Source organism: Orcinus orca, chromosome 8 (genome assembly GCF_937001465.1).
Source record: "Orcinus orca chromosome 8, mOrcOrc1.1, whole genome shotgun sequence".
Classification (NCBI taxonomy): domain Eukaryota; kingdom Metazoa; phylum Chordata; class Mammalia; order Artiodactyla; family Delphinidae; genus Orcinus; species Orcinus orca.
Genome location: NC_064566.1, coordinates 52883264 through 52910196, shown reverse-complemented (window position 1 = coordinate 52910196; position 26933 = coordinate 52883264). Strand labels below are relative to the sequence as shown.

Here is a 26933-nt window from a genome sequence, read left to right as displayed (position 1 = left end):
CAGAAGCCTCCAGCTAGAGCTTGTTTCTTGCCCAGGGCAGCTCGCCTTTTGAGAGAGGATCCCAGGGAGCACCATTTTGCCCCAGGAAAGAATTGGTAATAATGGTGGAGTTTCAGGCAGCAAGGGGAAGTGGAAAGTGGAGATATTTTGATTCTTTCAGCCACCAAACGCGCATATCTCAGACATCTACTGTGTGCCAGGCACAGAGCCAGCGTTTGGAAATGCCAAGACGCGTCTGACTAAGAACCTTCCATTTCATTTCCCCGGGCACACTAAGGGTTTTTAAAGAAAGACAAATACTAGTCTTAAAAGGAAGAAGTGATTTTTTTCATTGTTCTGGGTCTTCGTGGCAGGTGAGTGGGTGACACAGTTACTTGCTTCAGTGGCTCTTTAGTCCCGGGTCCTGAGGGGTGTAAGGGAGATTGTACCAGGAACAGTTACCCTGGGCAGGGAGTGCAGACATTGTCAGGAGCGTGGGGAAGCTCAGAAGAGGGAGGGAGGGAAGCGGGGGCACGGAGCACTTCCGGCTCCATCAGCCTGAGCTGGGGGGTGAGGGAGCTGGGGTGAGGCTCTACACAGAAGAACAGAGGTTTACCTGGGGGTTGGAGGGGGTGGGCAAGCTCTGGCCAGCCGGGGAGGACACTCTTGGAAAAGGTACAAAGGTGTCAACAGGTGGGTTTCACCTTCAGGGCACTGTGAGGAACCCGGGGTGATGGGGGCAAGAGGGAGGAAAGGGGGGACATTGGAGATGGGGCTGGAGAAGCTGGCTGGGGCAGCTCACGAGGGTCCGAACACCAGCTGAGTGGGTGCCTGCGTGACTGGGAGCACCTTGAGGGCCGGGCCATTCATCCCAGTGTCCCCAGCACCTGGCTGCTGCCTGGTTGGTTTATGGACTGACTGGACTCTTCCGCTCTGGGACCTTGGACAAGTCCTTCCCTGCTCTGGACCTTGAGTTCCTCATGCTCATAGTCAGGCAAGGTCACCTAGCATGTCCCCTCCAGCTCTGAAGGGCTCTCAGGAATTCTTGGCATGTACGCATGGGAGGACCAGACTGTTTCTTCCCCAGCCTCGAGGTCTCCTGGGCTGCCCTAGCTGGGCAGGGGCAGAGGCTCCCTGGTTGGGGGGTCAGACGTTTGCTGGGGCGGAGGTCAGGCTAGTTCTGCTGGAGGAATTTGCTCCTCATTTTCTTTCTTTCAGCAGTTAGCCTGCTGAGCTCAGGATGTCCTCACTGATGGCTCTTCGAAGGCCCCAGACTGGGTAGGGGAGGGGCGTTGAGCCAGGCTGGGGTTGGGGGTTGTGTGCTTGAAGCAGCTTGCTGTAGGGTAGGAAGTTCTGCCGCTTCCTTCTGTGTGAAAATGGGTAAGTTACTTGAACTCTGAGCCTCAGTTTCCTCATCTGTAAAACAGGAACAATATTAACTCCCACACTGGGCTTTTGTGCCAATTCAATGAGATAAAATTTGTGAAAGCATATAGTAAACCAAACCCCACCCCCCCACAATCCTCTAGCCCTCTGGCCCACTCACTGCTTTCCCGGAAGTGCTCCCTGGTGGCCACTCACTCATCTCCACGCGGGCTTCTGTTGGGTACACTTTATCCAGGCCAAAGCGATAGGAGCCCATGAATTATGTACATGTTGCACATGCGGGCCAGGCCTGCGTGTTTGCACTCCTGTGTCTGTGTGCCTTCCAACTGGAGGAGAAATGGCGCTGCCCCTCCGGTCTCCTGAGCCCTGGGACCAGACACCACCCCTCCCCAGCTGTACCCCGGAGGCCTGCAGAGTGTTGGGTCTGGCTTCTGGGGAAGGGTGAGGGGCATATGTCAGGAACTCTCCCTCCCCAACTTGTCTGTTCTGCTCACAGGCTGGGTCCAACAGGGCTTGTCTTATACAGGGGACTCTGACCTATGTCCCTGGGGGCAGAACAAGACTGTCACCCTCCATCCCTCCACTTCCCAGGAGGCATCAGTGGGAGCGACTCAGATCTCTGGTGTGGATGCTGCTTTATTTCAGCAGGGCCTAGGGTACCCCCTCTGGGAGGCCCACAGCTTATCACACAGAGTGTTTAGTTAAAGCCACCCTGCCCAGGATCGGGTGCAGGGCTGGGCTGTACCCAGCCTCCTTTCCCCAAGAGTTCTGAGGGTCCCTCTCAATGCCCTTGTCCCTAAGTGTCTCCCAGATGGTGTCTGGCCCCACCAGGGCTGGGGGTTGGAGGCAGACTGGGATCGGCTGGCCCCGGAGGTATCACGGATGCTCCCTTGGCTTCCGCTGGCATGGAGTTGGGGGCGGGGGGGCAGGCAAGGAGCAGGATACTAGTAGAGTAGAAGCATAAACTTAAACAGTTTATTGAAGAGCCCAGTGAACATAAACATCTGTCCCCCTCTCCGACCTTAAAAAGCCCTGACACGGGGCTTCCCTGGTGGCGCAGTGGTTGAGAGTCCACCTGCCGATGCAGGGGACACGGGTTCGTGCCCCGGTCCGGGAAGATCCCACATGCTGCGGAGCGGCTGGGCCCGTGAGCCATGGCCGCTGAGCCTGTGCGTCCGGAGCCTGTGCTCCGCAACGGGAGAGGCCACAACAGTGAGAGGCCCATGTACCGCAAAAAAAAAAAAGCCCTGACACACCTGGATTCCTGTCCCAGCTCCACCCCGTGCCCGTGCAACCTTGGATTTGTGACATGACCAGTCTGAGATTCAGCCTAGGCTGAAATTCACAAGGTTGGTGCAAGGTCAAATCAAACCACCCAGTGGGTAGGACACCTACTAGGGTGCTGGGCATGTAGTAGGCCACCTATTGGCAGAAAGGATTTAATTCCAGCCCAGAGCAAAGCAGTTGGGTTTTTAGATAATTGACCTGTGATTTCTGTAAGCAGGAAAGAGGAAGTTTCACTTAAGGCTCCGTGAAATGGTCAGTGCAGCTTAGATACATTCTCACACTCCTGAGCCCAGCACAGATGCTCTAGTTCGCCGGGGCATTCAGGAACTTGTCTCTGGGACCAGGCAGCCCAGCAGCCCTGGGTGTGAGTCCGGATTCTGCGTGCTCGCCAGTGGCCTAGGGCGAGTCCCTGGTCTCCTTGTTCCTATAAAAGGACACCTAACCCTCAGGGTTGTGAGATTCGGATGAGAAATTACCTGTAAACTCTATGGGAAAACAAAAAGCACTACTGATGCATAGTGGGTGCTTGGGGGAGGGTGGCCTGGGGTGCAGGAAGCCGAGACTGTTCCCCGTTCTGGTGACCAGCAGGCTCTGCGACAGCCAGCTCAGTGGAGCCTCATTTGCTTTGCTTAATGGGACAGCTGGTTAATTAACCTCTGAGTATTCCTGACAAGTGCCCCTGTGAACTTCCCGACATGTGTCAGGGTCAGCCCTCTCCCGACCTTGTCACCCTTGTCCTCAGCTGGCCAGCCTTGGGCATGAGGCTGTGGCCCACCATCCCATCCCCTGATTCTCAGCTCATCCCTCAGATGACCCCGTGGAGCAGTTGCTGTGCTGGGGACCGAAGGAGCAGGAGACAGCTCTGCCCCAGGAGCCCGGATCTGGGTGGGCAGAAAGGGAGGATCCAGAGAAGGATCAGTGACAGGCACCTGGTCAGGGGATGGGAGACAGTCAGTGGGAACAATTCTGCCTGGCTTGCTACCAATTCCCTGTGACCTTGAGCACCTGACCTTTCTCTCTCTGGACCTCAGTTTTGCATCTAAAAGAGGATGTTGGGAGAGGTGATCCCGGGAAGCTGTGGGCTAACATGAAGCAGTGTGAGGCGAGGAATGATCTCTGAAGCCAGCCAGGCCTGGAGTTCTCACCCTCCATGTCCCAGCCTTGACCTTGGACAGGTCCCCCAGCCTCTCCAAGCCTGTGTGACGGGGGTATGCTGGCCCTGCTAGCACAGGGCAGACACTGATAGTGGACGTCCTGCCCAGCACTGTCTGGTGAGGTGGGCCTCAGGGCAGCTTCAGCCTGTCCCCTCCTCCTTTCCCAGTTTCTCCAGCAGCACCCAGAAATTCCCCAAGAACTCTTGCCCGCAGCAGATCTGGGCGGCCAGGGAGCACTGTTGACCTCAGTGCTGAGTCCACCAGGGCTGTATGTGTCGCTCGTGCCAGGCGCCCCAGGGTGAGGATGGAGCTGAGGATCCTCTGCCTCTTAAACGGACGGGGACGTGCACACACCAGAGCCAGCCTCCGGTCTTCGTTGTCTTGGAAACTTGATCGTTTAGAACCACAGAATCTTTCCCAAATCTTGGAAGCATTGGATTATGGAACCTCAGAATGTTGGCCCTTTGAAACCAAGACTTTGAGAGTCAGAAGTGACCTTAGGAGTCCTCTGATCCAGATCTCCAACCAGCCTTATGTAGCCCCTCTGCAGACCCCTTGGACACCCCAGGGTCGCGGGCTTACTCTGCAGCCCCCTCGTGCTGGCCTCGGGCTTCAGTCAGGTCACAAGGCCGCCCTCCGCCTCTTTGTGGTCATGATTGAGCCCCAGGCCCACACCCCCGCGGCTGGTAGCTCTGACAGGCAGCTGGGAGGGAGCTAGGGCTCTGCTCAGCTAAGAATAGAAGGCTTTGTGCCATTTAAGTAGCAACCTGATCATATCAGGCCTCCCAGCCAGGCCTCAGGGAGCTTATGAAGCAGCATCTGGGGTCACCGTGGGTCCTCCTGGGTGGTGGAGGGAGAGGGTGGGTGAAGGGTGCTGGGACAGCCGCCGGGCTTCCCTAGGACTTGTCTCCCATTTCCACATGATGATGATTTGACTTTTTCCATGAAGTAAAGCTCATTGCTCCTCCCTTCTCCTTCCTGGGGCTGGCTGGGAGCATCACTCAGCATTCCCCAGGAGTGCCAGGGAAAATCTCTTCTGGGAAGAATTCAAACAAACAAACCAGCCTCTGAGAGGAACAAACAGATCAATGAAAATGGCTTCGTCTTCAAAGAGAGAGCCAATGATGGGGGCCATTTATTAAGCACCTACTGCATGCCAGACCTTGGGCTCAGAATTTTGTGCCCTTGCCTCCTCTAACCCTCACAGGGGAGGTGTCCTTATCCCCAAAATACAGACGAAGACACTGAGGCCCAGCTTGTGCTTGGCACAGCTGGGATCGAAACCAAGGACTGTCCTACCTTGTTCTTTCTGGGGACAAAGGGTTCCTGAGTCAGGGGAGAGGGGAGAGCGGGATTCTTGGAGAGAGCCCTGGGCACGGAGGACGCTGTCCCTCAGTGCAGTTGTGTTGCTCCAGTACTGGATTGGGAGGTTAGATTGTGATCCTGTCACAAACATAGTAGGTACAGGCCCCTGTTTGTAGAGTTGGAATGAAACCCAATCCCTTGGGTCTCAGATTCCTACTCTGAAGTGAGCAGAGGCTGCCTGGGGCGGGATCATGAGGCTGCAGCTTCTGATTCCTGGGCTTTTGACCAGGAGTGTCCTGGTCCCCCTGTCGGCAGGTCACTGGTGCCTCCCACCTCCCCTCCCCCTCAGAGATTATTCCCAGTGTGCGAATTGGAAGGAATTCCAGGTCACCTTCTGATTGTACAAGCGGGAGGACTGAGGCCCCAGAAGGACAGGGTCATGAAGTAAGTGGGCCTGAGAGCACATAGTAGGTGTTCAAGAAATCCCTTCTTCAATCCAGGCCGATGCTTGCTCCCCTGTGGGGTGCTGCCTCTGTGTGGAGATCTGGGGGGCCTGGGGTTGGCCGGGGGATGGAGTCAGCTGGATCCTGGCAGGCAGGGAGGCAAGGGCCAAAGGCCCGAGCCTCTGTCTGTAGTGCCCCAGACTCACCTATGCTTGCGCCGACCCTGCCCAACTTAAATGTCCCCTCTTCTGTGAAGCCTGCCCGGACTGTCCCCCACAAAACGTCTCCTAATCTCCCTCTCTACTCCAAGAGTGGGAATCTTTCTATAACTGTGGTATTTTTTTTTTTTAAAGCCACATAACATAAAATTTATCACCTTAATCATTTTTAAGAGTATAGTTGGTAGTCTTGATTATATTCACATTGTTGCACCACAGGTCTCAAGAACATTTTCATCTCAAACACCTGAAGCTCGGTGTCCGCTAAACAACAACTCCCCATCCTCCCACCAGACCTTGGCAACCGCCACTCTACTTTCTGTTTCTATGAATTTGACTCCTCTAAATACTTCGTATAAGTGGAATCATGCGGTGTTTGTCTCTTTGTGATTGGCTTATTTCACTTGGCATCATGTCCTCATGGTTCATCGTGTTGTGGCACCTGATAAGATTTCCTTCCTTTTCAAGGCCGAATAACATTCTATCCTATGTATATACCACATTTTGTTTATCCATTTGTTCGTCAATAGATACTTGGGTTGCTTCTGTCTCTTGCTATTGTGGAAAGAGCGGAAGTTTTGAAGTTTAATGGGCCTGGGTCAGATCCTGGCTTCCAGCATCACTTGAGTGGTAGGTCTGGGTCCTTCGTCACTTGCTATTGTGCCCAATGAGGTTGCTGCAAGGATGCACGGAAAGGTGCCCGCACACGGCGAGCTCCCGGTGAGTGGTAGGGGGATTCATTCTTGTTACCACTTTCCTCCTAGGGTCAGATCCCTTTTGGGGTTTATAGGACCCACGTACTGAAGCTCACCTTGACCCTCATCCACCAGGGCAGCTCAGCATCTGATGAGTCTTAGAACAGTGTCACTGGAGATCACCTGGGACCAGAGAGGGTCAGGGACTCACCCAAGTTCACACAGCCAGTCCTTGGCCATGCTGGGATGACACCAAGGTCTCCAGCCTCCCAGCCTAGGAACCTTCCCGCTGCAGGCTCCAGGATCCGCAGGCCTTGTTCTTAGGAGGGACTGGCTCTCCAGGGGATAATTCTGCAGCATGCAGGGCTGAGGGAGGCAGGGAGCGGGGAGACGAGCATCTCAGGCTTATCTGTGAAAGGCAGAGGTGGGTGGCATTTGCCAGGCTCCTCTGATCACCGCCTTCTCCAGGTGACAAGGGGCTCGTGTCAGACTCATTTACATGGTTCGGGCTCATCTAAGGTCCTTGCCTTGCACCTGGGAGCTCACTCTGCTTTTTTTCACACTCATTCAGCTGTTCCTTTGTTTATCCCTTCCCTGGTCATTTATTCAGCAACCACTCCCTGAGGCCTGCTGTGGTCCTGGAGACCAATCAGACCTTGGAGGCATTTAGTATGGCATGGCAGTGAATAGTGTGGACTCTGGGGCTAAACTGCCTTGGCTCAAATCCTGGTTCTGCTGGTTACCAGCTCTGTGACCTTGGGCAAGTTGCTTAACCTCTCTGTGCCTCAGATTCTTCTTCTTTAAAGATGGGATAGTGATGTTCCGGTTACTGCTGTTACATAACAAATCACATGGAAACTTAGTGACTTTATGCAAGAACAGTCACTTTAACCCCACGGTTTCTATAGGTCAGGATTTAAGATGGGCTCAGCTGAGCAGTTCTGACTCATGGTTACTCAAGTGGTCTCAGGGCTTTGTTTCTCTCTGCGAGCTCATCTGCGCTTCCCCACAGTATACATCACGTTTGATGACCTGGCCTTGGAAGTCTCGTAGTGTCACTTTAGCCATTAGTCCCAAGCCCTCCCAGATTCAAGTGCGGGGGGTGGTGATAACATAGACCCCACCTCTCCATGGCAAGAGGGACAGAGTTATAAGGAGAGCATGTGGGATGGGAGATATTGCTGCGGATGTCTTTGGAAATACAATCTGCTGGAGTTGTAAGAGTTAGATGAATCAAAACACAGGAAATATCTAGAACAATGCCTAGGCATTGTAAATAAATGATAGCTATATATAGTCAAGGGTGATTTTGACCGTATGCAATTTACTTGTGGTGTGCTGGCTTTAGGACCTGATTCCCACTATAGATGTCAGTTCATTAACCAGCAGCATTTCCCATTTGGGTACTGAGGGATCTATAGGAGGTCGACATTCCACACAGAGGGAACCAGCTGTGTAAAGGTTTGGAGCTGGAGAGTGGAGTCCCTGGGGCAGGGACTTAGCTCCGGTTGGCTGGGGCTCCCCTGTGTGGGAGGCTAGGAAGGTGAATGGAGGCCTAGTTGGGAAAAGCTTTGTATATGGGGTATGTTTGCTCCTATAGGTCCCAGGGAGCCCTCGGCTGAAGTGTGAGGGGCTGGAGTGCTCTAATGGAGGAGCCACTTCTGAGGTGGAATCAGCAGGACTGGGGCAGGGGTGTAGGGAGAGAGGACAGGAATGATGGGGCTCATACCAGGTGTTCGTCTGGGGCGTTTGCCTCAGCTTTGCATGTGCTGTGCGCATCCCCCTGGCTTGCTTTCCCACCCCTTCCAGTATATGGGATACTTTGCCATTTTTTCTCTGCTTTGATTAGCTCTCCTGCAGAGGGAGGTAGAAGGTTACCACCCTCTGGGGGGGTGACTGCCTTGGCAGCCAACCCTGGGGCAGCCGGCAGGGCCAGAGAACACCCAGTGGCCGCCTCCTCTGTCCCCACCCCATTGTGGAGAACAGCCCCTGCACCCCTCGTGGTCTCCCCTTCCAACAGCCCTCCTCCTCTGCAACCTTGCAAGGTCCAGATGGAACTGACGCCAGGGGTTGTGGTATCCAGCCCCCTGTCACATCACAGGTGGGGAAACTGAGGCCCAGTGACTCGCTCCACATCCCGCAGCAAGTTAATTAAGGAGCCCTCCTCGGGCCCTTCGTGTGGCTGCAGCCACGTGTGGTGGCGCACAGGACTCCTCCCCGCCAGGCCCTCCGCCCACCGCTCCCAGCCCCCCTCTAAGGCCACTGCTCCCTCCTGAGAGAGGTCATGGCTGGGAATATGGTTTCAAGGAAAGAAAAGAAAGTCTTAGCAGTTGTGTAGCCACCTCGTCACCTCGAGGCAAGTCACCTCGCCTCTCCGAGCCACAGTTTTCTCGTCTGTAAGAGGAGCGTGAGAACACCGACCCCAGCAGGGCTGTCCTGAGGATCAGATGAACCCACGAGTGCTGAGTCGTTAGCTCTCTGATGCTGGTGCCGCACCTGGAAAGGGAATTGCCAAGGGTTGCTCGGAACGGACATTTGAGCCGTGATTTGGAGGCAGGGCAGGACTAGGGCTGGGAAAAGAGGGGATCTTGATCCTAAAAGCTCTGAGCTGTGACTGGGCTGGTGCAGCCCTTCCCTTGTATAATATATGAGAAGGGGTCCAAGGGAAAGATTGGGGTGGGATCCAGGGAGCATCCCCCGTGCGGGCAGCCTCCTCCCCTAGCGCTGAGAGGAAGGGAGTGATGAAGGAGGGCTTCCTAGAGGAAGAGTTTGTGGAAACAGAGGGAAGGAAGGGCTGAGGCAGTAGAGGTCCTCCGGCGTCCAGCATTCCCCAGACCCTTGCACCCATGAGGTCCAGCCCCGGCCAAGCCAACCTTGACTCCTGGAGCCCATGATGCCCAGGGAGGCTGGTGCCCCGAAGGAGGCATGCTACTTCCGGGAAGCTGTGTCTGTGCGGGCTTGTCTGCACATCTGCACGTATTCCATGAGCCCGTGTGCTTGCCCCGAGTAAGCATGAGTATTTGCCTGGGTCTGTCTGGGAGTGTGCGCTTGGTGTATTTTTGTATGTCTACGAATACACATTTGCAGGCCCTGTGTGACATCTTGTAAAGGCAGACAGGTTAGAGTGCCTCTAAAAGGGGACTAAGTGGTCATGTGTTTTAGCAGAACAAAGAGATAGCCCTTGCCCCAGGGGCCTGTGGGCTGTGGGGAGATCCAGACCTCACTGATGGGGCCAGTTCAGCAGAAAGACAATTCCCAGATTTGGGAAACCTCTCCTGGGGCCGCTCTGCGCTGAGCTCGGCCTGGGTGCCGGGACCCAGAGTCAGACCAGGCCCTGGCCATGCACTTCTGGAGCCAGGCTTTGGCCATCACATGTGCAGCCAGACACCAGCGTGGCTGCTGAACTAGGGCTGTACAGGGCACACGGAAACAGAAGAAGGCCGGCTTGAGTGCCAGGAGAGTCAAGGAGGGCTTCCTGCAAGAGGAGCCTGAGCAGAGGGACGTGAGGGACGTTTGGTGGGAGATGAGGGGACGGGGGGTGGGGAAAGCAGAGCAGGGCTTGTGTCGGGTGGAATTTGGGAGTATGAGGAGGGGGGAGGTAGGGAGGGTAAGTCTGGTCTTCCAGGCCTGGAAGACTGCGAGGATGGAGGTGCCTTGAGTTGGGAGAAAGGGGGAGGAACAGGTTCAGGGGAATGTGATGAGTTCCCACCTGGCCACTGTGGGTGTGAGGTCCCTGTTGCGGGGATGATCAGAGGGTCATTGGATACTTGGGCCTTGCGCTTGGTCCGGGCAGGGACGGGGTATCTGAAGCCACGGGAGTGGTGGTATCGCCCTAGAAGAATGTGCAGGGTGGGGCAGGAGGGAGGGACTGGACTGGGCAGAGAGGGAAGCCAGCTAAGGCACAGGGGGGCAGCCGGAGGGGGAGGAGAGAAACCGGAGCAACTGGTGTCCTGGAAGCCAGGGAAGGAGGACGTTTCCAGGAGGGCGAGGGCCAATGTGTCAGGGAGGAGTGGACCGTCCAGGCGGCTTCCTCACGTGGAGGGCATCGTTGATCTTGGTGGGAGCAGAGGGCGGTGGATTTAGAAACAGGTGGGAGGGAGGAAGTGGGGACGTGGGTGTCGATAAGTCTTTCAGAAATTTGGATGAGAAGGAAGGGGCGAAGGGAGTGCTAGCTGGAAAGGGGTGGAGGGGAATGAACTGGGAGATGCGCACCTATAAACACCTGCTATGGTCCTCTGCACCCCGGAGGGTTGGCTGCAGAGAGCAGGGGCAGGGGAGGTGCCGCCCTGAGTTCTGCCAGCTGCAGGGCCTCCATCCACACTGGGTGTGGGTGTGAGGATCGGGGGCCCCCACTTTTGACCTCCTAGGAGGCAGAAACCCCACAAACTCAGAGCACCCTCATAAACCAGGTTCCAGGTCAGTGGTTGAAGCTCGGGGCTGGCGGAGTTGGCCTCCTGTGGTTTTGTCTTCAGCGCTCACCAAGGGGACTTCATAGATGCTTCAGACCAGTAAGGCCTGGGAAGGTCAGGACGTCAATTCACCTGCTCCCGAAGAGGCCGTGACCATGCCTGGGCCAGCTCCCAGTTACTGGGAAGTTCTTCCTCTGGGTCTAGCCTGAGTCTTTCCTGCTGTGTGTTCCCTTCTGGTGAACTTGTTCAACCCTGCTCCGTGGAGCCAAGCTCATCAGCAGGCCGCTTTGAGTGGCGGCCAGTGTTTTTACAACTTGTTTTCGTGAAGTTGGTTTGAAGTCTCCCTGCATTCCCAGAATGTCAGACCCACCCTGATTCACAAGGATTGACCAAAACAGGATCTGAGCCAACGAGAGGAATCTAAGGACTTAGTCATCCCCCTTGGATCATCTACAGAGTCTCCTGCTTTCCTTCCAATTAAAAAAAAAAAAGAAAAGAAAGAAAAAGAAAGATTAGCTCAGATGGCCAGGAGGGGATGGTATTTGAGATGTAAACAGGCTCCGATGATACTGGCGGTGGACAAGAGGGGTCAGTGCTCAGGCTTTGTATGGGGCTGACCTCGATTCAAGTCTGTGTTCCGATGCCTGCCGCGTGGGGGTCTTTGACAACTTTGAGTCTCTGAGCCTCAATTTCCTCATCTCTGAAATGGGAAAACTAATGGCATTTAACCTCATAATTGTCTGAGGTTGGGGGATCTAGAAGCAGACACTGAAATAAGGGTTCGTGTGAGAGTGACTTACTAAGAAGTTTTCCAGGGGGAAGAAAACTGCTAAGGGGGTAGGAAAGTAGAACCAGAAAGAGAAGGAGAAGCAAGAGTGTGGCTTCGAGCCAAGCCCCTCGGAGGGGGTACTTGGCTTAGTCCCCAGAGCTGGCTGCCAGGGGCAAGGGTGCTGCAGCACTTAGACCTTGCCCGGGTGTCCCTGGTAAAGGGGCCCTGGGCAACAGCCATGCCCACAGGCGAAGGGATTCAGGCAGCCTGACGGCAGCTCACCCACACGCCCCTGCAGTTCTCGGCTTTTGGAAGGGACGGTGCAACCTGGAATGACTCAGAACGGAGAAGGGGTCCCAGGGGACGTGGGTGGAGACAACAGAGGCAGAGTTCTCCAGGCGGAACCTGGCTCAGAGGAAGCACCGATTAAGTGTCAGCTCTGCCCACCTGTTAGAAAGGGGGTGCAGAATGGGTGCCCCAGGATCGTGTATGTAGTCAGCAGCAGACAGGACCTTCTGAGAGCTGCCCTGAGCCCCCATTGTTCCCCCAGCCCCAGGCTCTGGCACTGTCTCTCAGCTCCCAGAGGCAGACTCCCTCAGAGGTCCCCAGCCAGCGGACCTGGCCCCAGCCCCCAGGGTTCTTCCTGACTACTTGACGTCAGGCAGTCGATCCAGCCGTGCCAGAGCTGGTCTTATGCCCTGATATAGCCCCTTCCAGAGAAGTCTGCCTCTGTGCCACCCCACCTCCAGCCCTGCCTGCACCGCCTCGTGGGAATTAGTGATGGTCAGGAGGTGGCACAGGCCCATGGAAGCACCGAGCGCCACGGAGGAAACTGAGGCCCAGGGACCTATCCCCCACCTGAATTTATTTATTTTTGGCTGCGTTGGGTCTTCGTTGCTGCGCGCGGGCTTTCTCTAGTTGCGGCGAGCGGGGGCTGCTCTTCGTTGCGGTGCGCAGGCTCATTGCGGTGGCTTCTCTTGTTGCGGAGCACGGGCTCTAGGCGCGCGGGCTTCAGTAGTTGTGGAGCGCGGGCTCATCTCTACGGGGCTTCTTCCATAGAAAGTGCTCACGGAGCTCGTGCTGGTCAACATGTCCCAGGAACAAATAAACAGAAGTTGTGCTTCCACGACTCTGACTATGATGACTTTAACTGGTGATGTCAGCCTGGGTTGGCCCTGATGGAACTTGTCCCAACCCCTCTCCTGCACCTGTGTTATCACAAGGGATGTCACCCTAATCTGGCCTCTCCACCCTGACCTCTGGGAGTCTAGCCCCGCAGAGCATGACAGGCCTGGGTTCTAGTCCAGACTCTGTCACCTGTTGTGTAACCTTGGTCAAATCACCTGGCCTCTCTGAGCCTCCGCGACCCGTGTTTCCGACCGACGTTTTATGTGCACCCACCTAAAATCAGATGATTTCAATGTGGTGTTAATCCCAGCTTGACTCGTACCCAGAGAGGTAGAGTGATTTGCTTCTGTTCACATAGTGAAAGGGTGGAGGTGAGAGGGCCAGGACCCATTACCCCCACCCCCCTGTGACTGCTTATCTGAGCGCCTTACTCTTTACCAGCTCTGCTCTGGTCCCCACCAGCCTCAGTCTGATTCAGAACCTGAGCTAACCTCCCTGCAGTCAGGATGAACTGAGCCAGGTACCAGAGTGGTCAGTCACTGCTGTTTAGTCATTAGCTCCCCTGATCACCTACTGGGTAAGGGGTTGCATGCTCAGATGGGCAGAATCCTTCTTTCACTTGTCTTAATGTCTAGTCTGTTGCAAGGCTGCACCCTGTCCTGAAGCCTGGGGAATCTGCAGACCCTAGGGGTGAAGGTGGACATGAGGTAGGGGCCCCAGAGGAGGAGGTGGCCTGAAATGTCTAGGGCCCCGCTCCACCCAGGAGCAGGCATGAGGGGCTGGCCAGGTGGTGGGTGCAGGGGAAGCAAGTTTGCTCACTCCTGGGTATCTGTTGCTGCCCGGGCTAGGCTGCGAGGTGGCTCTGATCTACCACCAAGGCCCTCCTGCACCCTTCCCCAGGCAGGATGCCTCCTTTGTTCACATGCCCTCTCCGCGTGCCTGTCTGTACCGTAGACTGTGGGCTCCTCCAGCAGGTCTGTCCACCCAGCCTCAGGCCTCCCCCGGCACACCGGAGAGCTCAGGAAATGTGTGTTGGTGATTGGATTTATGTTGTCTAGCCTGGCTTGGGAGTCAGACAAAGTATGAATCCTGGCTCTGCCACTTGCTCAGCTGTGCCCTTGAGCATGGGACCCAAACTCCCTGGAGCCTGCGCTTTGGCATCCGTAGAATGTACTGTAGTGGGAGGCTAAGAGGAGTAAGTGAGAAGACAGACAGGGAATGTCAGCCTCGTACAAGGCTGTGGCCAGCCCTCCTTAAATGGTGGACAGTGTCTTAGTAGATGGACTCCACATGGGCCAGGCCGAGTAGGAAACACAAGAGATGAGGTGAGCCGCCATCACATGGTTCAGTACTTTACAGTTTCCAAAGCCCCATCAGGTCCTGCTCACTGGGTTATCCTGTTCATCCCATGAGGCATTCTGGGCTGGTTGCAGCATACCCGTCTGACAAGTAAAGACTCTGACCCTAGAGGTGACACTGACCTGCCTTTCAGTGGCCAGGCCACACCCAGAACCCAGGTCTCCCGGCTCTCAGTCTCCAACACCACTACCCTGCCCGCTTCCAGAACCCAGGTTCTGGAAGCTCTTTGTGAAAGAGGCTGGGAAGGTGGCAGGCAGGGAATGTGGAGTTTTTTTTTAATATATAAATTTATTTGTTTATTATTGGCTGCTTTGGGTCTTCGTTGCTGTGCGCGGGCTTTCTCTAGTTGAGGTGAGCAGGGGCTACTCTTAGTTGTGTGTGGGCTTCAGTAGTTGCAGCGCGTGGACTCAACAGTTACGGCACATGGGCTCAGCAGTTGTGGCTCGTGGGCTCTAGAGCGCAGGCTCTGTGGTAGTGGCGCACGGGCTTAGTTGCTCCGCGGCAGGTGGGATCTTCCCGGACCAGGGCTTGAACCCGTGTCCCCTGCACTGGCAGGCAGATTCTTAACCACTGTGCCACCAGGGAAGTCTAGAATGTGAAGATTTGTCAGCCCAGATGTCATGGGGCTGAGGGTGCATTCTGGTGGCTTTAGCCCAAAGGGGGTCACTGTGACCGGTAGGCCCAGGGTAAGGGGGCAGGAGGGGGTCATGGGTAGAGGTGGACAGAGTGAGGGTGCAGAGGAGGAGAAAACCAGTTGTGGGGGCCATGGACCATTCGCTCAGTCTGAGCCAATGGGGGCTACCAGCCCGGTGGACCAGAGGCTGCTGGGCCCTCCCATCCGGGTCCCTTTGCGGATGGTGCTGGAATGTAAGGGACTTCAAGGAACACCAGGTCTGTGGGAGAATCTGGCAGTCAAGTCATGGCCGCTGCCCTTGAAGGGTATTCGCATCAGCTCTGGAAATAAGTCCCTCATCTAAGCATGAGGACTTTTCACGTGAGGAGCACTTTCTAAAAGGCAGACTCAGGAGGACAGGGCTGGCTCGACACCCAGCTGATCCTCAGCGAGGAGAGGCGACCTGCACGGGTGGCCTGGGCCCCACCAAAGGGAGCTGGTGGGCAGGGAGTCGGCAGACAGGCATGGCCCAAAATTTGCAGGGCCCAGGGCAAAAATACAAACAGAGGCATGCAGTATATGTTTGTCAGATATTGGAAGGTTACAAAACAAACCAAGAAACTACTAAATAAGATAGTTTCATTTTCCCACCTTGTAAAGTTATGGTTTTATGTAACTGAAAGGGACAAAATATCAAGGAAGACAATTTAATTATTATTACACATCTGGGTGTTTTGTTGGTGGGCTGGTGGCATTTGGATGAGTAATAAGACATATTTCATAAAATATATTTTATTGTCTTCATTTTAGCAAGATGACTATAATTGTTATAATCAAGATTTTTCACATCATTTGGAAATTGTGTATGGATGGTAATAATCTAAAGGATCAAAAATAAAATGCAGTTGTATTTAGAGTGTATAGAATTTGAATATATTTCCATCAAAAATATAAATTGAATGTAAAGAAAGGAAAATTTATATTTTCAAAAGTTGTTTTTATTCCTTGAAATTATCTAGGAAATTAAAACTATAGACATCATAATTAATGAATATCCAATTTTAAAATACAATTATTTAAATAGACATGATATAGTAATTCAAATTTTTAAAGATTTTATAAAAATTAAACTATTCATAGTTGTGATTAATGTCCATCTAGTTGCCAGTGTAAAGAATTAGTACCACATTTCATGGGACTTCCCTGGTGGTGCAGTGGTTAAGAATCCGCCTGCCAATGCAGGGGACATGGGTTTGAGCCCTGGTCTGGGAAGATCCCACATGCCACAGAGCAACTAAGCCTGTGCACCGCAACTACTGAGCCTGTGCTCTAGAGCCCACGAGCCACAGCTACTGAGCCTGCGTGCCACAACTACTGAAGCCCGCATGCCTAGAGCCCGTGCTCCACAACAAGAGAAGCCACCGCAATGAGAAGCCCAGGCACCGCAACAAAGAGTAGACCCAGTCGCCACAACTAGAGAAAGCCCATGCACAGCAACTAGACCCAATGTAGCCAAAAAATAAATAAAATTAAAAAAAAAAAAAGGGCTTCCCTGGTGGTGCAGTGGTTGAGAGTCCGCCTGCCATTGCAGGGGACACGGGTTCATGCCCCGGTCTGGGAAGATCCCACATGCCGCGGAGCGGCTGGGCCCGTGAGCCATGGCTGCTGAGCCTGCGCGTCCGGAGTCTGTGCTCCGCAACGGGAGAGCCCACAGCAGTGAGAGGCCCGCGTACCGCAAAAAAATAATAAAAAAAGAATTAGTATCTCATTTCATGTTACATTAATCCAAGTAATATGAATTGTTAAATACTGTAAGATGTTCCTCAGCTGCCGTGTGCATTTATTGTGAATACCACACTAATTCATGAGTACTTTTAGAACCACAGATTGGAACAGGGAGAAAAGCCAAAAAAAAAAAAAAAAAAAGATGCTCAGCATTACTGGGAAGCGGATACTTTGTTATGTAAGAAGTTGTTGCTCTCTGAAAGGATTTGACAAGTTTAATTTGTCTGCCCCGCAGAACATTCTTGCCACTTAGTGCCCTTCCTCCATCCCTCCCGTCCCCCCCCAGTAGCATCCTGTTTCCCTCCCTTTCCCACCCTTGCCCCTGTCAGCCACTGTGCAACCCTCAGACCTTCATCTGGGCACAATCACCTTTTGTTCTTCAAACCCAAGAAATGAAGAGTTTCTTAGAGGCCTGAGCAGTGTTAGGGGAGCGGATTAGGCTTGTGTGTCCCATGGATGTTGTGTGACAGAAGCTCCTGTATGTTCTGTAATGTATTTATTTGTGAGTGTGTGTTTGTGATGTGTGGGGCTCAGGGCAGTAGCCCTTCTTCCCTGCACCTAAGGGTGTTTCAGGGGATGTCTTCTTGCCCATGAGATAGATGTCTATCCTGCAGCTAACGAGAGATAAATGACGGTGCTTACGCTAGAGCTGGAGCTTAAATCTAGGTATCGGCATACACTCATTCATCTCTTTCACATATGCTTTTGTTCATTTATTTAAAACCTATATTCACGTCCTCCAATGCTTTATTTCATCATGGAATGCCAGGCTATAGCAGTCTTGTAGTGCGGCCCCGTGATCCTACAGACGAGGGAATTGAGGGGCACTGATGTACATAAGATCATACAGCAGAGAAGCCCTCTGGCTGGGTTTCACAATGCGGACGATGGGTGTGGCTTTTGAGTTTCAGGTAAAATCTGAATGTGTGTCGCTAGGTCCCAATCAGCTTCCCTTCCTTCACCAGACTCTGTCACCGTGGCACCTGCCCTGGGGAGCTCCTGGGGATGGGGGTCAGGGGTTCTGCCTGAAGAGCCACTTCCTGTTTGGGGGCAAGCACTTCCTTCAAGTGACTCATAAGCTCCCACTGGCCCCATCCTGGGAAGCCAAGGTGGGGATAGAGATGGGCCCCGGCCGCATCCCGCCCTGCCTGGTACCCAGGCTGGGTGATCCTGAGACGGAGCAGTGCCACAGACTGTATGTAAGAGCTGGGCCATGGAAGGAAGATGCTAGACTGTTCTCGCCCAGCCTGGCAGGCAGGGCTCTGAGAGTGCAGGGGAATTGGGGCCACGGTGGGCATGAGGGCAGCGTCCACATCCAGCCACTCCCACACACATCTGGTTTCCAGGGTAGCTGCTGCCCAGGTGGGGGCCGACAGCAGAGCTGGGTCCCCCTCAGGGGGAACTTGTGATGCTTTTTCTTCCTTGCAGGGCAGTGAGGTGTGATGGAAAGAGCAGTAGGCTGGGGGTCATGGACTTGAATTTCCGACACCAACTTTCTGGTGACCTTGTCAGTTCCCAGCCGCTCTCCGGGCTTCAGTATCCATGTCTGTCTAATGGCGGAGGGCTTGCTGGCTATGACATGTGTCAAATTATTATTACAGGATTTCCATTAAGAGATTTGTGTTTGAATTCTGGCTCTGCCACCTTGCTGAATGTGTCCATCTCTCAGAGACTCCATTAAAAATTTTGAAATAATCATCATCACTTTAAGCATTTTACATAATTTAATTCTCACATCAACCCTATGGGGTAGGTTTTATTATGATGATTATTGTTTTATACATAAGGAGATTGGGGCACAGAGAGGTTAAGTAACTTGCCCAAGGTCACACAGTAAGAGCCAAGATCCTAACTTAGGCAGTTTGACCCCAGTGTCCATGCCATTAACAACTATGTTCTTGCTACTCAAACTGTGGTCCCTGGACCTGCAGCAAGGTATCACCCAGGAGCTTGTAAAAAAATGTAGAATCTCAGACCCCAGCCTAGACCTACTGAGTTGGACTGCCTTTTAACAAGATCTCTAGGTGATTTGTTTGAGAAGCCCTGCTCTATTTATTTTTTTTTTACATCTTTATTGGAGTATAATTGCTTTACAATGGTGTGTTAGTTTCTGCTTTACAACAAAGTGAATCAGTCATACATACACATATGTTCCCATATCTCTTCCCTCTTGCATCTCCCTCCCTCCCACCCTCCCTATCCCACCCCTCCAGGGGGTCACAAAGCACCGAGCTGATCTCCCTGTGCTATGCGGCTGCTTCCCACTAGCTATCTACCTTACGTTTGGTAGTGTATATATGTCCATGCCTCTCTCTTGCTTTGTCCCAGCTTACCCTTCCCCCTCCCCATATCCTCAAGTCCATTCTCTAGTAGGTCTGTGTCTTTATTCCCGTCTTACCCCTAGGTTCTTCATGACTTTTTTTTTTCTTAAATTCCATATATATGTGTTAGCATACGGTATTTGTCTTTCTCTTTCTGACTTACCTCACTCTGTATGACAGACTCTAGGTCTATCCACCTCATTACAAATAGCTCAATTTCGTTTCCTTTTATGGCTGAGTAACATTCCATTGTATGTATGTGCCACATCTTCTTTATCCATTCATCCGATGATGGACACTTAGCCCTGCTCTATTTCTATTCCCTCTGTCACTTAGGCCTTAGGATCGTTGTGGGAGATGAAGAAAATAAGTGTTTTATAAACTGTAAAGTGCAGTGCATTCAGGGCTCTGTGAGAAACCTGGGGACTGGAAGTGGAGGGAGGCAGGGTTGGGGGTGCCCCAGGAGTCCATCTCTCAGTAGCTGGATGTCATTTCCAAGCTTCTGTGAGTCCACCTCTATCCCCCTCCCATCCAAGGCTGAGTCTTGTTTGTATTTCTTGCTGGTATGAGGCTCCAGGGCCCGATCAGATTGGAGAAAGTTCTTATGTCGGAATGGGATTGGGCTGGACACCAGGCCTGAGCCACCCCTGCCCTGGGTCCCACCCTGGCTCTGACTCTGACTCTCTGGGTGACATAGGCCCTGCCAGCCTCAGTGTCCCCTAGTGGGCAATGTGGCGACATCCTCCGCAGCCTGCAGTGCTGACCCAGCACCCCCTTCCCTCTCCCCCTCTCCCCCTCCCCTCTCCCCAAGGCCTGTCAGGACCATCTCTCCTCCCAGTTGCTGGGCAGGAGGGCTGCCCTGCCAGCTGTAGGAGCTGGTGATGGGGGAGGCGGGGCATGAGTCAGAAGTCAGCCACATAATTGCGGTGCCCCAGGTCCCTCCTCCAGCCCACCCAGCCCTCCCTCAGCGGCTGCTTTAGAACAGCTGGTCTGGCGTCTGCCTCCAAAGAAGCAGGTCCCTGGGCAGCAGGAACGGGCCTCTGCCTCCCAGGAGGCAGGCATAGCCCCAGGTTTCACCCCAGGGTGGCTGGGCCTTGGATCATATTTCTGTGGGCCCTGGTGGGGCAGGAGTGGTTCAGACAGCGGGTTGTACTGGGTTTGGGTTTGGGGCTGGTTTGGGGGCGGCAAATGTGGAGGTGCTTGTGTGGGGTCTCATAGCACGCGACTGGGTCACGTACGTCTCCTTGGCTCTCCCACTGGCCTGGCGGCTTCCCGAGGGCAGGGACTAGATGTGACCCATCCCTGGTTCCCATACCAAGCGTGGGGTGGGCACAGGGCGGGGGCTCACTAAGGGCCGGGTTGGAGGGGAGAAGGCAGGATGGACTGATGTGTAATCTGACTGGGTTTGTCCCCTCAGCTCTCCCACTGAAGTGGCATCACCACCTCTGTGGACAGGACCCCGCAGGAGCCCAGCTCACAGCCACTGGTGCCTTCTTCCAGGTACAGGAAAAAGCAAGGAAGGAGGTGGGGGGAAGGAGTTAGAGGGAAGCTGCAGAGAGCAGCCCACTGGGTTCTAGACAGATGTCTGCTCTCTCACGGGAGCTGTACTCTACAGTTCATGGGAAAAGGCAGAGGAAACAAGGATTATTTTTCCATTTTACAAGCAAGAAAAAACAGAAACAGAAACTCTGAGTAGAGTTGTCTCTTGCTTTCTCTAGTGGACTAGGTACTTATCTAAAGCACCTCACACATATTAGATCATTCAATCCTCACAACAGCCCATGAGGTTGGTGCTATTATTATCCCCACTTTATAGATAAGGAGACTGAGGTCTAGAGGCATTAAGGAACCTGCTCAGTTAGTAAGTGGGAGAACTAGGTTTCAAACTTGGCAGGCCGGCTCTGGGTTCACATTCCTAACCCCTATGATTTACTGCCTCTCTAGAGCCAGGCGTTAAACTAAGTTTCCTTGAACTTCAGTTTGGAGGTTTAATGGGCTCCCATTTCCAGGGGAGATTTGTATTTTAAGAGAGAATCCCAGAGTGAGTGATGCTTCAGCCAAAGGAATGAATGGTAAATGGTGGAATTAGAGGCCTTGAATCATGGACTGAGCATGAACCTTCAAGGTTTACTGGACCAACCAACCCCTGGGACTTTCTTCCTCAGCATTCAGGCAAGGTTGGTTTTTAGAAAGGAAACCTGGAAATCTGAAAGAGGGGAAGAGAAGCTTAGGCCCCAGGTTCTCAGACTTGCCTGAGTGGCAGGGCTGCTGCTCGTCACAGAGCACTGTGATGAAGAGAGATGCAAGTGGCAGTGAGAAAGTCAGTATTCTGTGCTAAATCTGAGGTCATCTTGTACTAGACCTGGAACAGATAGCAGAGGTTTCAAAAACTTGTGGGAGAAAATACTTGAGAGCTTTTTTAGTAATTTAATTTTTCCTGTAAATAGGGAAAAGGCTAATAATTATTCAGAGGCAGAATTGGGAACAGGCTCCGAAGTGGCCCTGCAATTGGGTGGTTTAAGAGGCTCTGATGGGTTCTTTCTTTCCTTCCTTTGCACATTTAACCAGCTTTTCTGACTGACATATAAATGCGTGCCTCCTTGGTGCTGGCCCAGTGCAGGAACACAGGTCCCCCGTCCAGTGATTCCTCTAGCAGGGACGGGGCCTGGGGTATCGCGTGTCCCTGTCACCTGCAGGGTCGCAGATACTGTGGCTCTTCAGAAAAGCTGGGCCAAATGGATCAGAAGTCTCCACCCGGGGAAGCTGTCAGCCTGGTGGGCAAGGCAGCCACAGAAGCAGATAATTACTGTGCACAGAAGCCTATGATCATGTCTCAAGAGCTCTGCCTGGTGATTCGAGAACAAAGGGAAGAAGCAGTGGGCTTCTGCGGGGGGATCAGACCAAGCTTTGTCCAGGGTGCATTTGTTAAGATGGTTGGGATTTGGATTGGGGGGGTAGAGTGAGGGCTCTCGTGGCAGAGGGCCCAGCATGAGCAAAGGTACGGGGGAGGGGGGAGGTTGGGAGGTGCCGTGTGCTCGGAGCACAGCCACGTGAGGAGGGTCAGGGGCAGGTGAGGCTAGACAGGTAGGTGTGAGGAGAAGGAAGCAGAGAGAGATTCCTAAAATGGCAAGACCTGCTTCTCCTCCCATCCCCAGGGCCTGCCTGGGAAGCCTGTTTGTCTAATAACTGCTGTTTTACATAAATAAATAACGTAAATCATTGCTCTCCGTTCCCTCAGGGGCTAAAAACTGGGCGGAGAGGAGTCTGCTCAGTGCATGTCTCTGCCGGACTCAGCTTCCTCCTCTCCTCCTCCTCTTCAGGGCCCCCTCCTTCCAGAGACCCAGGGAGAGGCAGCGGAAAAAGCCAGCCTGGTTCCTGTGCCTGGGAGGGGCTGGGGCGTCCACCAAGGGTGAGAGGATGGTGAAAGTCTCTCCCCTGACCAGGCCCCTGGCCTGGCCCTTTGCTCACTGCAGGGAGGACCTGTCAGTGCTGGTGGGCGGAGGGGGGGCTCGGGGCAGGCCCCTCCTCTTAGGAGGGCCTTCCTTCTGTACCCATTTAAAGAGGGAACCGCTCGGCCCTCCAGGGAGGGAGGGGCCACTGTGCCGGGGACCCAGCACTAGAGGCTGTGCAGAGGATTTCTGCAGGGAGGGGAGGCTGGATGGAATAGCTCCAGGTCTTTCCTGGTGCTGACACTTGATGACTTTCATATTCTGGAATCCAGGGTTAGTTCTAAGATCCCTGTCGGATTGTGCCAGGATTCCATGATTATGAGAGCCCTGGGGGAGGGGATTCTAAGACTCTGGTTTAGAGAGTGTGAAGGCTGTTCCTGGTGAACGCTGAGCCCAAGCTCATAGCCCTGACCTGGGGAAAGAGAGATCCAAAGAGAGGTCCTCTCTGTGCCAAGAGAACCCAAGGGCCCTGGGCAGGGTCCTGAGCCTGATCCCCGTTCAACCTATGGCCCCAAACATGCAGGTCTGTCCCCCAAGGGCCTTAACCAAGGGTGCAGCTCAGCAAACGTGTCCTGCCCTCCACCAGCCTCAACCTCCTCGTCCATAAAATGGGGATCCGGTACTTACCCGTGGAGTCGGGGCCATGCTTCAGTGAGACGATGTGTGTGGAGGCTCCTTGTACACTGCAGAGCGCTGTGAGTGTGGTTGTAATCGTAGCTGCTGTTGCTGCGATGAGACTGTCTCCTTGAAAGGAAGGGCCACGTCGGATTCTCGGTGAATCTCTCTCAGGTCCCAGCAGTGCCTGGCACACAGCAGAGGTGTCTTAAACATACACTGAATGAGTAGATCGGGTATGGAACAGATCATACCAGAGGCCACGGTTCCGAGGAAGCCAGCCCTTCCCGAAGGAGAAGCAGGAAGAATCAATCCTGTAGCCCTTCCTACAGGAGGGCAGCCCGGAGGGACAGAAGGGGACCCGCGACCGGGGTGAAGCAAGCCTGCTGGGAGTTTCCGCAGAGGAAGAGCAATGAGAAGGCTTCTGGGACAGAAGTGTTGGGTAAACAGGAGGCCCTGGCACCGCGGTGGAAAGAGATTAACAGTGACCCTGATTGTGGCGTGACTGATTCTTTCACAGCTCCTGTAGAGCCCCAGCCTAAGCCACTGAGTAGCTTTTCCCCCAAAGAATGAGCGGCCATGACGGGGCCACCGGCCCACCAGGCCTCCTTCCCGGCACCTCCTCCCCCGGCCTCTCCCCACCGGCAGCTGCCTCAGTGACAGACTTCCTTCCTCCCTACATCTGCCTGTCTTCTCTGCTGATTTCATTAGAATCTAGGGCTTTCTCTGAGGCCCAGAGAAGCGGAGTGCCTCGCTCAGGGCCACACGGTGAGATGTAGCGGCCCACATCTCTGTCTAAGCCACCTGATGAGCGGGAAATGTAGTGACTCTTTGAGCGTTCCTCAAAAACTAAGCATGGGAGGCTGTGCTGGAGAGCAGTAGGGTGGGACGTGGGATCGGATGGTCTGGGAGTGGGAGGTCCCAGAATCAGCTCTGTCCCCGCATCTCCAGCCCCAGCTCTGGGGCCAGGGATTTGTTTTGTGGATTTGGGTTTGGTCGATTATTTGGAGAAACAGCCCAGCTGGCAAGCTGCCCCGGGGGTGCCCTGCTGGGAGGTCCCCAGAGGGCTGGGAGGCTACTGTTGGAGTAGACACCCCCATCGCACCCAGATGGAACCCACCCGGGGCTTAACTTGCTGCTGGAGCCCTCAGCCCTGGGAGAGGCCCTGCTCACCCTCCCTGCGCCACGCTTTCCCTGTGCTGTCCCCTTACCTAGAGCCCCCTTCTTTCCCCCCTTGTGTTACAAATCCTCCCTTATTTCTGAGTTCTGTTGACATCCACCCTCTCCAGGAAGCCGCCCTGCAGTGCGGCTAGAGGAAGCACAGGAGTTTTGGGTCCAGAAGAGACCCTGACCCAGGCAGGGCTGAGTTCCTGGAGGAGGAGCTACTGCGCTGAGATGAGCAGGAGTTTTCCAGGCCTCAAGGCGGTCAGAGGATCCCAGAGCTAAGGTGGTTTCACAGGCACACCTGCATTGGGAACAGGGGATGGGCATGCAGTGAGGAAGGACCACAGGGAGGCCCTGGTCTGGCTCCAAGGCCATGTTTCCTGAGCACTGTGGGAAGGAGTCCCCACAGCCCTGTGCCTTTTACTCCTTGGGTTTCACCCTAAGTCAAGTTTGGGGTCATTGTGAGTTATCCAGGCCGTGACTACCTATACCTTGGTCCCTGTCAAAGATGGTAGAGATACCTGGACAGGGGCAGAGCCCTGGCCTGGGGTTCAGGATGACCAGGCCTCTAACCTCGTCGCAGGCCTTCCTGCAGCTTTCAACCTCGTCTTGACTGCTCCAGTTGGCGGCGGGCTCCTGACTTCCAGCCATTGGTCCTGGGAATGGAGGGGGCTCTTCCCCGCCAGACCAGGCAACGACTGTGGGATTTGTCCTTCCATCCTCCTTGAGCAACCCCACCTCTGCTTATCTCCTGAGGATGGGGAGAGAGCAGGTGGATAAAGGGTTTTTAGAAGCTGAGCGCCGAAAAGGCCCTTGGAGGTCATCCGATGTTGTTCACACCATCCCATGATACAGACGGGAAAGCTGAGACCAGAGGCTTGTGGAGGTCACCCAGCCGAGTCTGGGCTAGGGTTGAGGCCCAGTGAGGGCGGCCATGGCCAAGGAGACGGGCTGGGTGGGGGGGGGGGGCGGGGGGGGAAGGGGGAGGGCGTGGTTCCGCCTCCACATGTGCGCCCTGCCCTGTTCCCTGGGCCCCGGGAAGGCTGCCGGAGGAGGTCAGGTCTCCGTCTCCCCCAGCCCTGCACCCACTGTATGTGGGGGGGGGTCCTTTTTCCTGCCCAGAGTTCTCGGTCACACTCCATGCCCCTGCTGCCAACCAAAATATTGAACTTGGCCCTTGGCGGTGCAGTTTTCAGTGACACATGCTACAGCTGTCATGGACACGGAAGGCGGTAGAAACGTGGGCAGCAGACAGACCCTCCGTCTAGGGCTGGTGCCATGGAAAGACTAGGCTTTAAGGCAGCCCTGGTTTCAAATCCTCTCTTCTCCATGGTTAGCTGTCTGGCCTCGGGTGAATCGTGTAATCTCTCAGGCCTAGATCTATTGATCCAGCTATCTATGGATCAATTGATATAGATATTTAAATTAAATACATATGTATTTAATTAATAGATGATTGTTTTGGTGACAGTTTTAGAAAAATTGATCGGAAAATACAGAGTTCCTACGTACTCTCTTTCCCCTACCCCATGGTTTTGCCTATTATTAACGTCTTGTCTTAGGGGGGTACGCTTGCTATAATTGATGAGCCAGTGTTGCTACAATATTATTAACTGAAGTCCATAGTCTACATTAGGGTTCAGTCTTTGTGTTATATATTCTGTGGGGCTTGACAAATGTATAATGACACGTATCCATCATTACAGTATCATACAGAATAGTTTCACTGCCCGAAAAATCCCCCGTGCTCCCCACCTCCAACCCCTGGCCACCCCTGATCTTTTTACCACTTCTTGGTTTTACCTTTTCCAGAATGTCATATGGTGAAATCATACAGTATGCAGCCTTTTCCCATTGGCTTCTGTCACTTAGCAATATGCTTTTGAGGTCCCTTCGTGTATTTTTATGGCTTGATAGCTCATTTCTTTTTACGGCTGAGTAATATTCCATTGTCTGGATGGACCCCAGTTTGTTCCTCCATCCACCTGGGGCCCATATTTCTAACCTGTAAAAGAAGACTGTCAAACTCTGCTTTGGACAGCTCTCATCGGGAGCTGACACAGGTGCGGCGCTCGGCATGCTGCCCCACAAGCTCCCACACCACCTTCTGTCACTAGCTTCCTTCACTTAGCGTGATGTTTTCAGGAGTCATTCACGTTGTAGCATGTGTCAGTATTTTATTCCTTTTGATTGCAGCCTTGGGTCCTTTTTGTGTCGTTCCATCTCGTGCCCATTCCTCAGAGAGGTAAAACAAGTCTCCAAGGTCACACACAGCAAGTCAGTTGAAGGAGACCAGGCTGCGATCCAGGCACTGACACCTGGCCTGAGACTCTTTCCACTCTCAAGAAAGAGAGCAGGCCTGGGGCCTGAGGCAGCGGGGTCTGGGGGCAATGAGGGCCGGGCACCCTGAGAGTCAGGGGAGGGACGAGGAGCCGGGAAGTGGGTGAGGTGCGTTCCCAGGGTGTAAGGATGGGCCAGGCCCCTGGAGGTGTATGCCCACCCCCTGCATCCTTCGCCCACTCCATAGCAGACCCGCACTCCGTCTCCCTCCTGACTCCCTCCTGAAGCCCCTTCCCTGTGCAAACAGGAGGCTGTGGAAGTTCGGGGGAGGGACCAGGAATTCAGACAGAAAACGAGACTTTGGGCTGAGGGGGGCCCTCAAACATCAGGCTAAGAGGTGAGGGCTTTCTCTTGTCCCAGAGCCAGCAGGGGCTCCAGGCTGAGGATTTCTTTGGAACCTGGCTGATATCAGCAGCTCTGGGAGGTGGCTTGGAGAAGTTAACTGATGCAATGATGCCATTAGCCCTGGCAGGAGGGGGGCAGCTGGGGAGAATCTGGTCTCTGGGGGCTTGTC

The 26933-nt window shown here is 53.9% G+C and overlaps 1 protein-coding gene across 9 annotated transcripts in view; it reads left to right on the top strand.

Moving 5' to 3' along the window:
* GDPD5 (glycerophosphodiester phosphodiesterase domain containing 5) overlaps positions 1-26933 on the top strand; it is a 92389-nt gene that overhangs the window by 14489 nt on the left and 50967 nt on the right. For 7 of the 9 annotated variants that reach the window (XM_049712927.1, XM_049712926.1, XM_033405748.2 and 4 more), the window contains exon 2: positions 20269-20351. The exons of 1 other annotated variant lie outside the window; for it this stretch is intronic. The gene's annotated coding sequence lies outside the window, so the exon portion shown is untranslated. Of the gene's footprint in view, positions 1-20268; positions 20352-22171; positions 22261-26933 lie in introns of all 9 variants that reach the window. One more of the 9 variants, XM_033405746.2, reaches the window with a different exon arrangement.